The sequence below is a fragment of the Phymastichus coffea genome, unplaced genomic scaffold (genome assembly GCF_024137745.1).
Source record: "Phymastichus coffea isolate CEN01 unplaced genomic scaffold, Cenicafe_Pcof_1.1 PCOF00090, whole genome shotgun sequence".
Classification (NCBI taxonomy): Eukaryota; Metazoa; Arthropoda; class Insecta; order Hymenoptera; family Eulophidae; genus Phymastichus; species Phymastichus coffea.
The window spans coordinates 363,255-376,193 of record NW_026706901.1 but is presented as its reverse complement, the minus strand read 5'-3'; positions in this window follow the sequence as shown (position 1 = coordinate 376,193).

The following is a 12,939-nucleotide window of genomic DNA, read 5'->3' as shown; positions in this document are numbered from 1 at the left end:
GCAAAAGAACAAAAGCTGTACCGGTTGTATTTGAAAAAACTCATTGTGAATATTTAGAATTATTGATTAAATGTAGGTCATAAGCTAAAATTTCTCCTCTCAATCCTTACATATTTTCAAGAATTCATGATGTCAATACCAATTTTGAACCAGTATCAGCTTGTACGTTGATGACTAATTTTTCTACTCTTTGTGCTGCTAAACATCCAGAGACTTTAAGAGGAACTAATTTCAGAAAACAAGCAGCCACTGAAGGAATGAAAAAAGGATTAGACGAACAAAGAGTAGAACAACTATGTGGATATTTAGGCCATACATCAAAAATACATCATCAAAATTATAGGCAATCAGTTTTAGAGAGAGACCTTAGCATTTCTGAGTTAATGACAGAATTTCAAACCTCTAAGCAGTTGGATACAAATGTTTCTGAAGAAGAGGATATTCTTAAAAATTATGAAAGTTTAACAGTTCATAAGCAGAAACGTATATTAAGAAGTAACAAGACTTTTTCTAGTGAACAAAATGACATATTAAACGATGATAATGATTATAATAATGATTCAGTTGCTAAAGAGTATGATGAGCTGGAAGAAGGTATATACATAAATAGATAATGCATAGTAAAACAAATTTGATTATATATTTCAATAATTTCATGAGTTTAATTATTCTAAGGCAGAAAAATGTATCAATAATAAGAGAGCTTCAGCAGCTACTAGTAAGAATCTAAATTGTTAAAATAATAATTACATAAATTAAATATTATATTATTTTTTTTGTTTAAAAATAGTTTTCAAATCAGGATCAAAAGTGGGTTGGAAACATCCGCAAATTAAAGCTCTTTTAAAATGTTTTCCAAATGCTTTTGATACAACTGTAAGTGTACCATGTGCAGCAGCTATCAGAGAGTTTTTAAATAATACCACAGATCCAATTTTGCAACGTCGAACTGAGCCTCAAGTAAGATCATTTATACACAGTACACGAAATGGCCCAAATGGCAGAAAGAAAAAATATAATGAACCAGAAAGAAACAACGTTCCAAAATGGATCTACAGTGAATTTGAAAAATATATAAGAACTGGTAAACTGCCATCATTGAAATGCTGTGGTAAGGTAATAGGTGGTTCACCAACAAAGGCAAATATCACAACAAAACAAATTTTGGATTGGATACGTGTAGCTATAAAAAAATCAAAAAATTAATAACTTTACATTCTATAAGTAGATTTATGATAAATTCTATTTCTAAATTTTTTCCAATAATACATATTTTTTATTAGTTTTATTTTTATTATGAAAACACTTAAAAAGATTTAATATGAAAGTTTAAGTTCAAATATTTAAGATGTTAAAGCTTTATTATATTTTCGAATAATGTTAAATAAGAAGATGATTGAACTAGTTTTCCAATGCTAATCAGACAATTGTGATAATACATATAAATAATTATAACGGCCGGGGCCGTTTTCGTGGAGGATTGTCCGCGTGCGAGTCCGAGCACGGCCAAGCGGGCAAGCGAGCGAGGAATGGAGAGAGAGAGACAGAGCGAGACTAGAACAGGCGCGTGCCGCGGCGGTAGAGTGGGGGGAGAAAAACGATTTGAAGGGACTTCGACTCGGACCGGCAAGCGAGATTGATTGCCACGTGCGCGAGCGAACCGAAAAGAAAGAGTGTGAAGAAGAAAAAAAGGAAAGCATCCGAGTAAAGAGGAAAAGTGTGAGTGCGCGAGGAAAGAAGGCCGATCCCCAAAGGTCGTCGCAAGCTGTGGACAGTCGTCTGAAGCGGGCAATCACCAGGGGCAGACCCTGCCCGCCCGAGCGAGGGCGACGACGTGAGCGACAAATAGGGAGTAGTCTGTCTGCAGCAGCTACTTCTCGGTGAGTCCCTCTCTGCCAATAAATGTCGAATTAGCGTGCGTTTAGTCCCGCGAGCGAGCGTATATCTCTCTCTCTTTAGATTGTTGCGCGAAGCGAAATCTCGGCACGCGACGTTGCATGAAGAAAAAGCCCACACGACTGAATAAAGTTTGGTTTAATTTGTGTAAGTGTTGACGTTGTGTTGGTTGTACCCAGGAAGGCATCTCTGTCCCTTCCCACGCCCGTGATTGCAACTCACGCACGCTCTCGTGCATTAGCCGTGCTTTCGCGATCCCTTTTCAGGGCAACGCGTGCTCGCCCGTATTCGGCGGAACGCCAGGAAGCGGCTAGCTGATCGGGGCGGCGGTGAGCCCCGCACCGACCAGTGAAAACAAAATCTTTAACGGGCTGTGAAAATATTCTAATTATTTTACGGGCCGTTACATAATATAAAAAGCATTATATATTCTTATATGAAACAATTGTGATACGTATAAAAGTAGTATATCTTTAAAGTTGTGATACTAATAGTATAATACTGAGGAGTATAAATAACATTAAGTAATATAAGTAACATTAAGCATATTATAACATTAATAAATTTTGGATTGGTTACATGTAGCTATAAAAATCAAAAACTTAATAACTTTACATTCTACAAGCAGATTTATAACAAATTCTATTACCAAATTTTTTCCATTAATACATGTTTTTTTATTAGTTTTATTTTTATTATGAATACATTTAAAAAGTTTTAACATGAAAGTTTTGTAGCGTGCTTTATCTTTTTCATCTGCTTGGTCGAAACCTTTCGTTTGCCAAGCAGTAAAACGATTTAAATCAGCTGGTAGCCAGGCGTCGCTTGACATAAACCTTTTGGTCGTCAAGTAATAAAGTGATTTAATTCACCTGGCGGCCAGTTGTCGTTCCGAGTTTTTCCGAGCTCCGAATTTTTTATGGCACGCGCAATAAAACTAATGATCGCGCGCGCTCTCTTATTCTATTGTCTTTGCAAGGAAAACTACGCCGCATCACCCTGCTTCCCCGTTGGTCCCCGGCTACCCTTTCCTCGGACCTCGTTGGTGGGACTTACCTTCCCCCCATGTCCGAGGGCAGCATCTTCGCTTGGGGGCGAACGATTGACGAGGACTCTCGCTCGAGCACTCGACTTGAAAATATCTCTGCCTTCTGCGAGATACTCGGTCTTTATAAGCGAGTTTCGACTTAGTCGTATTTTTGTAGCTCTATGTATTCATTTAAGCTACTTTTCAAATAACTAATCAATTATTATCTTTACCCTTTAACCAACATATTTGTCATCATTTATTCACCCTGGCATTCGCGCCTCAGTTTAAGTTCAAATATTTAAGATATTAAAGCTTTATTATATTTTCAAATAATGTTAAATAAGGAGATGATTGAACTAGTTTTTCAATACTAATCAAACAATTGTGATAATACATAAATTGTATAAATAATATAAAAAGTAATATATATTATTATATGAGACAATTGTGATACGTATAAAAGTAGTACATCTTTAAAGTTGTGGTACTAATAGTATAATACTGAGTAGTATAAATAACATTAAGTAAAGCAACTATTTCTTCTAATAATATAATCTTTCATTTATAAAATTAACAAGAGTATAATGTAGAATCAATGCAAAAAATGCTACACTGGACGTTACTTCATTCGCGACGCGGGAAATTTAAAATTCGAAATAAGCTACGTCGTTTGAGCACCACTGTACCCGACCGAGGTTAGATCACAGTTTTTACCTATGAAGATGCAAGGTTTATGCTTCAAGTATAAATGGATATCCACGAGTTTTGGTTGGCAAGAATTAAGACAAATTTGACGCATAGATTAAAAAAGAAGCAGCAGACAGTGCAGGGCAGCAAAGGACCAAAGAAGAATTCAACAGTCAGATAAGTATCATTAATTCACATTATTACAAAGTTTCCAAATAAGATAAATTTACTTTGTGTAACTTTGCAGGTCTCGAACGAAGAGAGTATTTAGAAAATATAGAACACTTGGTACCAGCAATTCCTGGCAACAGATCGATTCTCTGATTAAGACTAATCAGAGTCATTCAAGAAAGCCTAGCCATATATCAAGAAACTGTCAGTGGTAGTAGCAGAGAGAGAAGCAAATAATGCAGAAGATAATGAAGAAGACAGTGAATCATTGGAGAATGCTGTGCTTCAAGACTTTCTAAACAACAGCAGTGCTTCAGAAGAAATAATTGAATTTGTTCATAGACTGTAGAGGGATTCGTGTCAAGCATAATTATTATGCAGTGTATTTGTTATAAAAATGTACGACTATATTGTGTGGTTAGTGAAAGTATGAGTGACAAGTTAGTGATAAAAAATGTATCATTTAAATTACGTTATTTATTTCTTAGCTACCTTTTATATGAAATAATAGAATACATTTTGAATGCATGGACAATGAAATCTTGTTACATTTAGAGTGATCTATCTTTGATGTTGTAGAATTCTTGTCCATGCATTCAAAATGAATTCTATTAGTTTGTATAAAAGGTAGCTAAAAGATAAATAACGTATTAAAATGATCCATCTTTTTTATTACTAACTTTTTTATCACTGCATAATAATTATGCTTGACTCGATGCTCTCTACAGTGTATGAAAAAATGTAACATATTTCTCTATGAAACACATTGCTAGAAGATTTTTCAGTGTTGTCACCAGGAGTACTGCACATGGACAGTCCTTTCTCTTAAATCTTAAATGCCTATGAATTAATTAATTATTAAAAATCATTTGTCAGTGAGTGAAAGCTCTACTACTTAGCTCTAGAAACTCTAGAAAAAAATTCCATTTGTTGAAACTGGAACATATGTTATGAAATGTATCAATATTTGAAATAAAACACTTACAATTCTTAAAAACGTATAATATTTATTCTTCATTAAAATTACATTTTGCAATTTAGTTTTTAGTATAAGGTATTTTGAATTAATAAAACATTTGACCACGTAACTGTACTTTACATAAAAATTTTTTGTATATCAATATAAAATAATATATCAAATGAACATTTAATTTATTTAATCAAATTCTAATTGTGCCCTGAAAAATATTTGTTGGTTCATCTCACATAATCCAGATGATGAATGAAAGAACATCCCTTATATCCCTATTGGTATCAAGTAAATTCTTAATACTGTTCGCTCTGCAGGTGCTTCTGGACTGGAATTTCAAGCTCTGTATACAAATATGACAATATATTAAGTTTTAATAATTTATATTCGGTATGCATTAAATGCTTCATAAACATACTTTGGTGCGGTACAAAATTATGATTCCTGGGGCCATCTATGCCCGACAATCCTTTAATATATTATTGGATTATTGTATTTAAAATAAACCGATTTTTTAATATTTTGTTTGTCCACCTGATGCATCGATGGTATTTGAAACCTTCTTGGCATCGAGTCAGTTAGACGACGAAAATATTCTTTATCGTCAGCTAAGGCTAGCCATGCATCGGCTACTTTCTGCTGTAGTTGTAGTTGTTGCTCTTGCGGTGTCCAGTTCTTGACCATTTTTGCCCAAACATTTTTAATATAGTTAAAATCGGGGGAGTTAGGCGGGTGAGGTAATCGCACAATATTTGGATGCTCCTCGTACCAACGTTTAATTATCCGAGCTGTATGGATTGGGCTGTTGTCTTCCACAACAAAAATGCGCTCTTGATTTGGATAGCGCTACATTACATCCGGTAATAAAAAATTATTTAAAATGTCCAGGTAAATGTCCAACAGTAGTTCAGCATTCAGTTTCCTTTGAATTTCCACCAAGTCCCCCGGTCTATCTCAAGATATCCATCCCCAAAATGCACTAGTGCAACGGCCACTATGCCTTTAAGATAAAATATACTGGTCGTGGTAGCGGGAATTCGCAGGTCTCCATACACCGATTCTACCTGTAAATAAAATTTAATTTAATAATTTATTTTGTGACGGAGAATCACGGCTCGACCGTTGTTCTCCGCCGGGCTCTCACTGATTCCCCGTGTGCCTCGCCGAGCTGGGAGAGTGCGTTAGTTGAGCACACTCTAATTGCTCCGTCTTGCTCTTTCTTTCGAGGTGCGACGGCAACGGCGGTGATTGGAGGGAGCCAACGTGGAGAGCGCAGCGAGAGAGAGAGAGACAGAAGATAGGGGAAAGCCGGCGAGTCGTCGGCAGACCTGCGCGCGCATCTCGCCGGCTTGAAAAGAGAAGATCGGCAGTATCTGCTGAGGAGTCGCACGGTCCGCCGCGCGCACACATTTTTTTTGGATTGCCCTTATTGTGTTTGTGAGTTCCCGCGCCCTCGCCGAAGACTTAAGTTGTGTATGTGATACGGGCCCGGTGCGCGTATATACATCTACGCATACACACACACACACACACACACTCCTCCAACAACAGCAGACGCATACACTCGAGACGCATTCACAACAATAATCACGATAACAGAAGTAACAGCGGCAGTAACAACAACAACGTCAACAGTAATCATCACAACAGTCACAACAACAACACAACAACAACACCACAGCAAGGAACAAGAGAGAAGCAGGGCTACAAAAGAGAGCGGTCACCTAGATATCCCGCCTTTATTTTGCAGAGTATTTCGGAGGTTGGCGAATACAGGAGCATCGGAGCGGACAGCGGGATTGACGCGAGGCAAGGTCGGTGCGGTGTTTTCTCCTTCTCTCTCTCTCTCTGTCCGAGGCGTCGAGTAAACACCTCGCAGTTCGGCAGCTCTGCCGATTGCGAGGTCGTTCGCTATTGTGTTCGGGCGCATATCAATTTGTACACAAACGTCGCTATTTTGATTCTTTCACTATTGTTCGGATAATCAACGGTTCGGCGCGCAGACCTGCCGCCGACTCATTATTATTATAGCCGATACGTGGTTACCGTAACGTGAGAGTATTGTATTTGCTTGTAGTTTGTGAATTACGATTATTTGGTACTTTCCTTTTTTTTATTATCTTGTATTTCTTTTCACTATTAATTGTACTCTTTTTGATAACCTTGTATTCCCCCCCCCCCCCCCCCCCCCCCCCCTTTGCATGATATTGTATTTTACGCCGTTCCGATTAATTACTCGCGGATTTGCTTAACTGTTAATTTTCCCATTAGCATTAAAGATTATTGTTAATTCAGACTCAGCTTCGATTATTATCCCTTCAGTCACTCCTGATTCCAAATATCAATCCGCCTACGGTTAACGCGTGTGCTCGATGCGTTATTTAGCCGCGGGAACGATTTTCGCTTCCCGAATCCCCGAAAAATAATTTGTACGGACAATCACGAGCCATCCATTGAAGGACGATTGGAATCCTCCGTTACATGGCATCCCTTGTGGGGATAAGCGGCGCGTACGCGTGATTGGGTATTCTTGTGTTTCCTTTCGGACGATTGTTCGGGAGTGACTGGCGGCGACCTGATATTGTTGTTAACCATTGTTCCTGTTGTGTGTGCGCCGTGTTTGCCATTAGATAGGCGTGAGTTGCTTTGTGGTTGGGGAATTCAAGCAAAACGCCTGAGAACTTTTGGACTTCCCTGAACAGGTGGGAGTCTCCTTTTTTTTACGAACGCATCGGTTGGGGTGCTCGAGTCGCGTGGTGGCAGTACTGCCAACGGGGCTTACCCGCATTTTTGCCTCGAGATCAAAACCTGGTAACGATGCCATCCATCTCAGGTAAGCAAGAATTGTTTATCCGTCGCCTTAAGAGGCAGCCTGAACTGCAGCAGCTGCGTGCGCGCATTCTGCGTATGCCCCCGCAGCAACTCACTGAACTGATGCTTCAGGAGGGCTTGAGCCCCGAGGGGGAGACGACCGTCCTTCAGGATCGATTTTTCCGGGCTTTCATTATGGCCGCACGGCCAGAGATGGATGCTCCCCTTTTCCCCGAGGATTTCCTATCGGGACGCCTACCGGAGCCAGGTCAGGCCGGAGACCGGGACTCGGGGGTCGATCAAAGCCTGGCTACGTTGTTGGAGCAGGCTTTGACACGGGAGGCGAATGTTAACCCGTCGGGAGGAGGGGACACCTCTCTCCTTCATCCCTCTGGACGAAAGAAAGTCCGGCACCCCCCCCCCCCCCCCGCGGCAGGTTTAGCGGAGCCATTTGACTTGGCTAATCGTACCCCAATCGGCGCGGGGGGCGCGAGTAGTTCGTCGGACACCGAAAGAGGGGGAAGACATGAAGTCTCCGTGTTAGGCCCGGTAGATTCGCGGGTGGGTGCGACGCACGCGAATAGGAAGGGCGAGCTGGGAGCAGCGACGTTACCGCGAGTGGTACCCTTGGGTCCTGCACCACCAGCCTCTGAACAGTCGAATCCCGCTTTGCCCCCCAGTCTCGCCATGATCGACCCAGCGGTCCTGGATCAGCTGGCTTTGGTGCTGCAGGCGTTTGGGTTTGGCGCAGGGGGTCAGGTCCCAACAACGCGTGAGGCCCCACCGCTTCAGGCCCCCTTTGACATGCGGGTTCCTCGGACACTGCCAACGCGCGCAGCGACTGGTATAGGGCAGGGGGAGACCCGGGGGCGGTCCCCCGGACGTTCGAGCTCCGGCGGCCTTGCGGACCGACTTGAGCGAATGATAGCCACTTCCGGCGCAAGTGGGGGGGGAACGCCGACCCAGGCCGACACCAACCCACGACTTTCCGGCGTCGTCGCCAAAGTCGTCTTGCGAGTCGGATCGAGGGCGGCTACGCCGGGGAAGGCGGCTCGGCAGGAGGCGACGGGAGGCACGGGTGAGCTTTTCGGAGTCGAGTGAGGAGAGCACTCGGAGCTCCACGAGCGGCCCTGGGGAACCGCGTTCTCGTCGCCGATGCCGGCCTCGTCGGGGTGGTCAGGCCAGGTCGAGTTCCTGCGACTCCAAACGGGGCACATCCAGGGGACGTTTGAACGGGAAGCGAGCCGACGCCGTAACAGCATTCCGCACGTGGAATCTAAAATTCAACGGGGCATTAGGTTCAGCTGCAGAACATTTCCTGGAGAAGCTTGAGCGTTGCGTGCGGATGTACAAACTCTCGGACCGCGAGGTGTTCCCGGCCCTGGATGTGATTTTCTTAGACCGTGCGAAAGTATGGCTGACCAACAAACTCGGAACGTGGCGGACGTTCCAAGATTTTGCAGACAGCTTCCGCCGGCACTACTGCCGAGCTTTGTCGAGGGAGGAGCTATATGACGTGTTGGCCCGCCGAACGCAAGCCCAAGACGAATCCATCGGAGACTACCTGACCGCGTTTGAGAGCGTCATCAGAAGGATGAGACCCCCTCCCTCGGAAAGGAAGCAAGTCCGATTGGCCAAAGCGGGTCTCAACCCTGAATACGGAAGGTATATCAGGGAAAAGTCCGTGCATACCCTGCGCGACCTGGAGTACTACGGCGAGAAATTAGAGAAACACCGGGAATGCGAGAAGAGATGGCACCCTCCGTCTGTCAAGGACAACCTGCCAGTGGAAGACGCCGCTTACCGGGGAAAAGGAAAGAGGGCGCACGTAGCAGCCAATGCCGTGGCCACCCCGACGAAGGTGTCTGTGGCAGATAAGGCCAAAGCCAAGAAGAAGAAGAGAAAGGGGAAAACCTCCGGTACTGCCACAACCGGACGTTCATCCGGTAGCGAATCGGGGGGGGGGGGGCAGTGTGCGGCGAGCAGCCCAGTGCAGCCCATACTGCGGAAAGGCCCCAACAACCAGGCTCAGAGGAACACCGGGGGTGCGGGTGATAACCCGCGAACTGCCCCATCGTTGCAGGCGCCAACGCAGGCTGCGAGGCGCCAGCAAAACTCAAGGACCGGGCAGGATCGGGCCAACTTCCAGGGGAGGTGTTACGGCTGCAATGGAGAAGGCCACCGAATCTCTGAATGTCCAAGTCCCGGCCGAAACCAGACTAACCCAGTACAGGGAAGCCCAATTTGCTTCCGATGTCATCAGCCAGGACACTACGCCCCGGGTTGCCCTCTGAGTAGGTCGAAAGAGTCGTGCCAGAACTGTCAGGCGCCCAACTGCACATTCCACACCTGCGCAAATTGCGAGCCAATACGGAGGCTGGCGGAAAACCGGCCTGCGGGGAGTGGTGGTCCAACGCTTTCGGCAATGACCCGCAGTGGGCTGCAGAACTCGGGCACGATGAATTCGACCTAAAGGTACGAGTTCAAGGTCGAGAGGAGACAGGGACGGACGGGGATTATTGGGTAGAGCTCGAAGAACATCTTGAGAGCCGTTGGCGAGTGACAGACGATGAGGAATGCCAGGACTCGCGTGAGGCACCGGAGAGCGGGAGGCGTCGGCCGAGGGTGGCAGTGCCCGCCGGCGAGCCATCGCCACGGGTTGCCCCCTCGGCTGAGACGTCGGTGGACACTGATGAACAATCGGGATCCTCTGGGCCGCCATCGGATGCAGCGTGTGCTCCAGTTGGTAGGAACACGACGAAGGAACTGGAAGCTTCGTCGGTTCCGGTGGGGGCGGTGGTCGTGGAGGTCACGACTGACTGTTCGGCTGCATCTGATGGTGAGAACCCCGTGCTAGACGCAGTCGTGGAAAACCGTCCACTACTCATACTGCTCATTGGCGGCAAAGCGTACAGTGCCCTGTTCGATACAGGGGCACAAGTATCGGTTGTGGGTCACCGGCTCACACAAGACTTTCGAGCTCGAGTGCAAAGAATCCCTGGCGCGGTGAATGGTTTCTCGGGCACATCAGTCAGTATGCTGGGGAAGCTGCGACTGACGATCGAGATCGACACGGTGGTCCGGTCAATTGAGGCATATGCGTGCGAGCAGGACCTGCAGTACGATATGTTTCTGGGACAGGATTTCATCCGTGCGTTCGGGTTTCGGTTGGATGCCAAGGAGGACACATGGAGTGTCGAGGGTCGGGAGATGTGGTACCACTTTGCGCAGAGAGTAGGAAACCGCATATACTTTCCCGACCGACCGAGGAACCTGAGCTTGGCTGCGGAAGTTGGAGGGCTTTCGACACTGCAGGAACCCCAGCGACTACAGATCGAGGCGCTGGTACGGCGAGTGGTGCCGAAGGAATCACCGGCGCAGACGGACTTGATCGAACACGCCATCGACGTACAGGGTGCGAGGCCGATCAAGACACCGATGCGCAGGTACTCCCCGCAGGTCACCGAATTCATCCGCCAGGAGATTGCGGATTGGCACAGAAAGGGGTTAATCCGTCCGTCCCAGAGCGAGTGGTGTAGCGCACCGGTGGTCGTTAAAAAGCACGACGGAAGCTACCGCCTGTGCATCGACCTGCGACCGGTGAACAAAACCACTCGCATCGACGCTTATCTGATGCCGGGGGTAGATGTGATACTCGATCGGTTGCGAGGGGCCCGGTACATTTCCAAAATTGACCTTAAGAGCGCTTATCTTCAAGTACCATTGCAAGAAGACAGCAAAAAGTACACAGCCTTTGGAGCGCCGGGTTGCGGTCTTTGGGAATGTAACCGGATGATCTTCGGATTGGTCAATGCCCCTGCAACCTTCATGCGCTTGATGGACGCACTGTTCGGACCAGACTTCGAGCCACACGTGTTCAAGTACCTCGACGACGTGATTATAGTCACGGAAACGTTCGAGGATCACTTGGTGTGGCTCGAGAAGGCGCTGAAGCGTATGGTTCAAGCGGGACTGGAGATTAACGTCGAGAAGAGTGAGTTTGGTTGCTCGAGTGTGACGTTTTTGGGGTATCTCCTCGACGAGAGCGGGCTGCGGCCAGACCCCGACTGCGTGAAACCCGTTCTGGACTTTCCAGCCCCGCGGAACATCAAGCAGTTGCGCCGGTTCCTGGGAATGTGCGGGTGGTACTCCAGGTTCGTCAAGCACGAGTCACATCTCAAAGTACCCCTAACGAAGCTGTTGCGCAAGAACCAGGCCTGGCGCTGGGACTTCGAACAACAACAAGCGTTTGATTCGCTAAAACAAGCGTTGACCGAGGCCCCAGTGCTAGTGCGTCCGGATTTTACCCGGATGTTCTATGTGCACTGCGACGCGTCGTCCTATGCACTCGGAGCATGTCTGATGCAGAAGGACGACGAGGGGTATGACCACCCGGTATGTTACGCGAGCCGCACACTGAATGAACACGAGAGAAACTACACCGTGTCAGAGCTCGAATGCCTCGTCTTGCTGTTCGGCATTCACAAGTTCAGGCCGTATATCGAGGGCGCGCATTTTACTGCAGTCACCGACCATACGGCTCTGACTTGGTTGAAAAATAAGAAAGATCCTTCGGGGCGGTTGGCCCGCTGGATCCTTGAGCTACAGCAATGGGACTTCGAGCTGGTGTATCACAAAGGGGCATTCCACCATGTCCTGGATGCGTTATCTCGTGGGACAGGGGTCCAGGAGGACATCGCAGCATTCGACAATATTGTCGATTCGTGGTACCTCCAACGGTTGAAGGACGTGGAGTCCAAACCACAGAAGTTCCAGCATTGGAAAATCGAAGACGGAATGCTGTACAGATATGGTACCAACGAACTCCTGGACCCAGTAACCCATAAGGAGCAGTGTTGGCGACTCGTCGTACCGGAGGAGCGTCGATCACGCGTCATGCAAGTCGCTCATTGCGAACCGTCGGTGGGACATCTTGGTCGCGAGAAAACGTACGACCGCATCGCTCGCGAGTATTTCTGGCCGGGTATGTGGTACGATGTGCAGAAGTTTGTGCAGGCATGCCAACTATTCCAACGTTACAAAGGTGAACAGGACGTACCGAAGGGCTTAATGAGCAAGCGAGTAGTCGAGCGTCCGTGGGCAGTCATTGCCACGGACGTAATCGAACTACCCCGTAGTAAGAATCGGTATAAATACCTGGTGGTATTTCAAGACCTGTTCACCAAATGGGTGGAGTTCAATCCACTCACTGTCGCTACGGGAAAGACCCTGGAGAATGCCCTCGAGGAATTAATCCTTTTCAGATGGGAGATTCCCGATTATTTAGTGAGCGACAGTGGTAAGAACTATTGCGGGGCCGAATTCAGGGGCATCCTCAAGGAATACGGGATTGAGCATGTACCCTATCCACCCT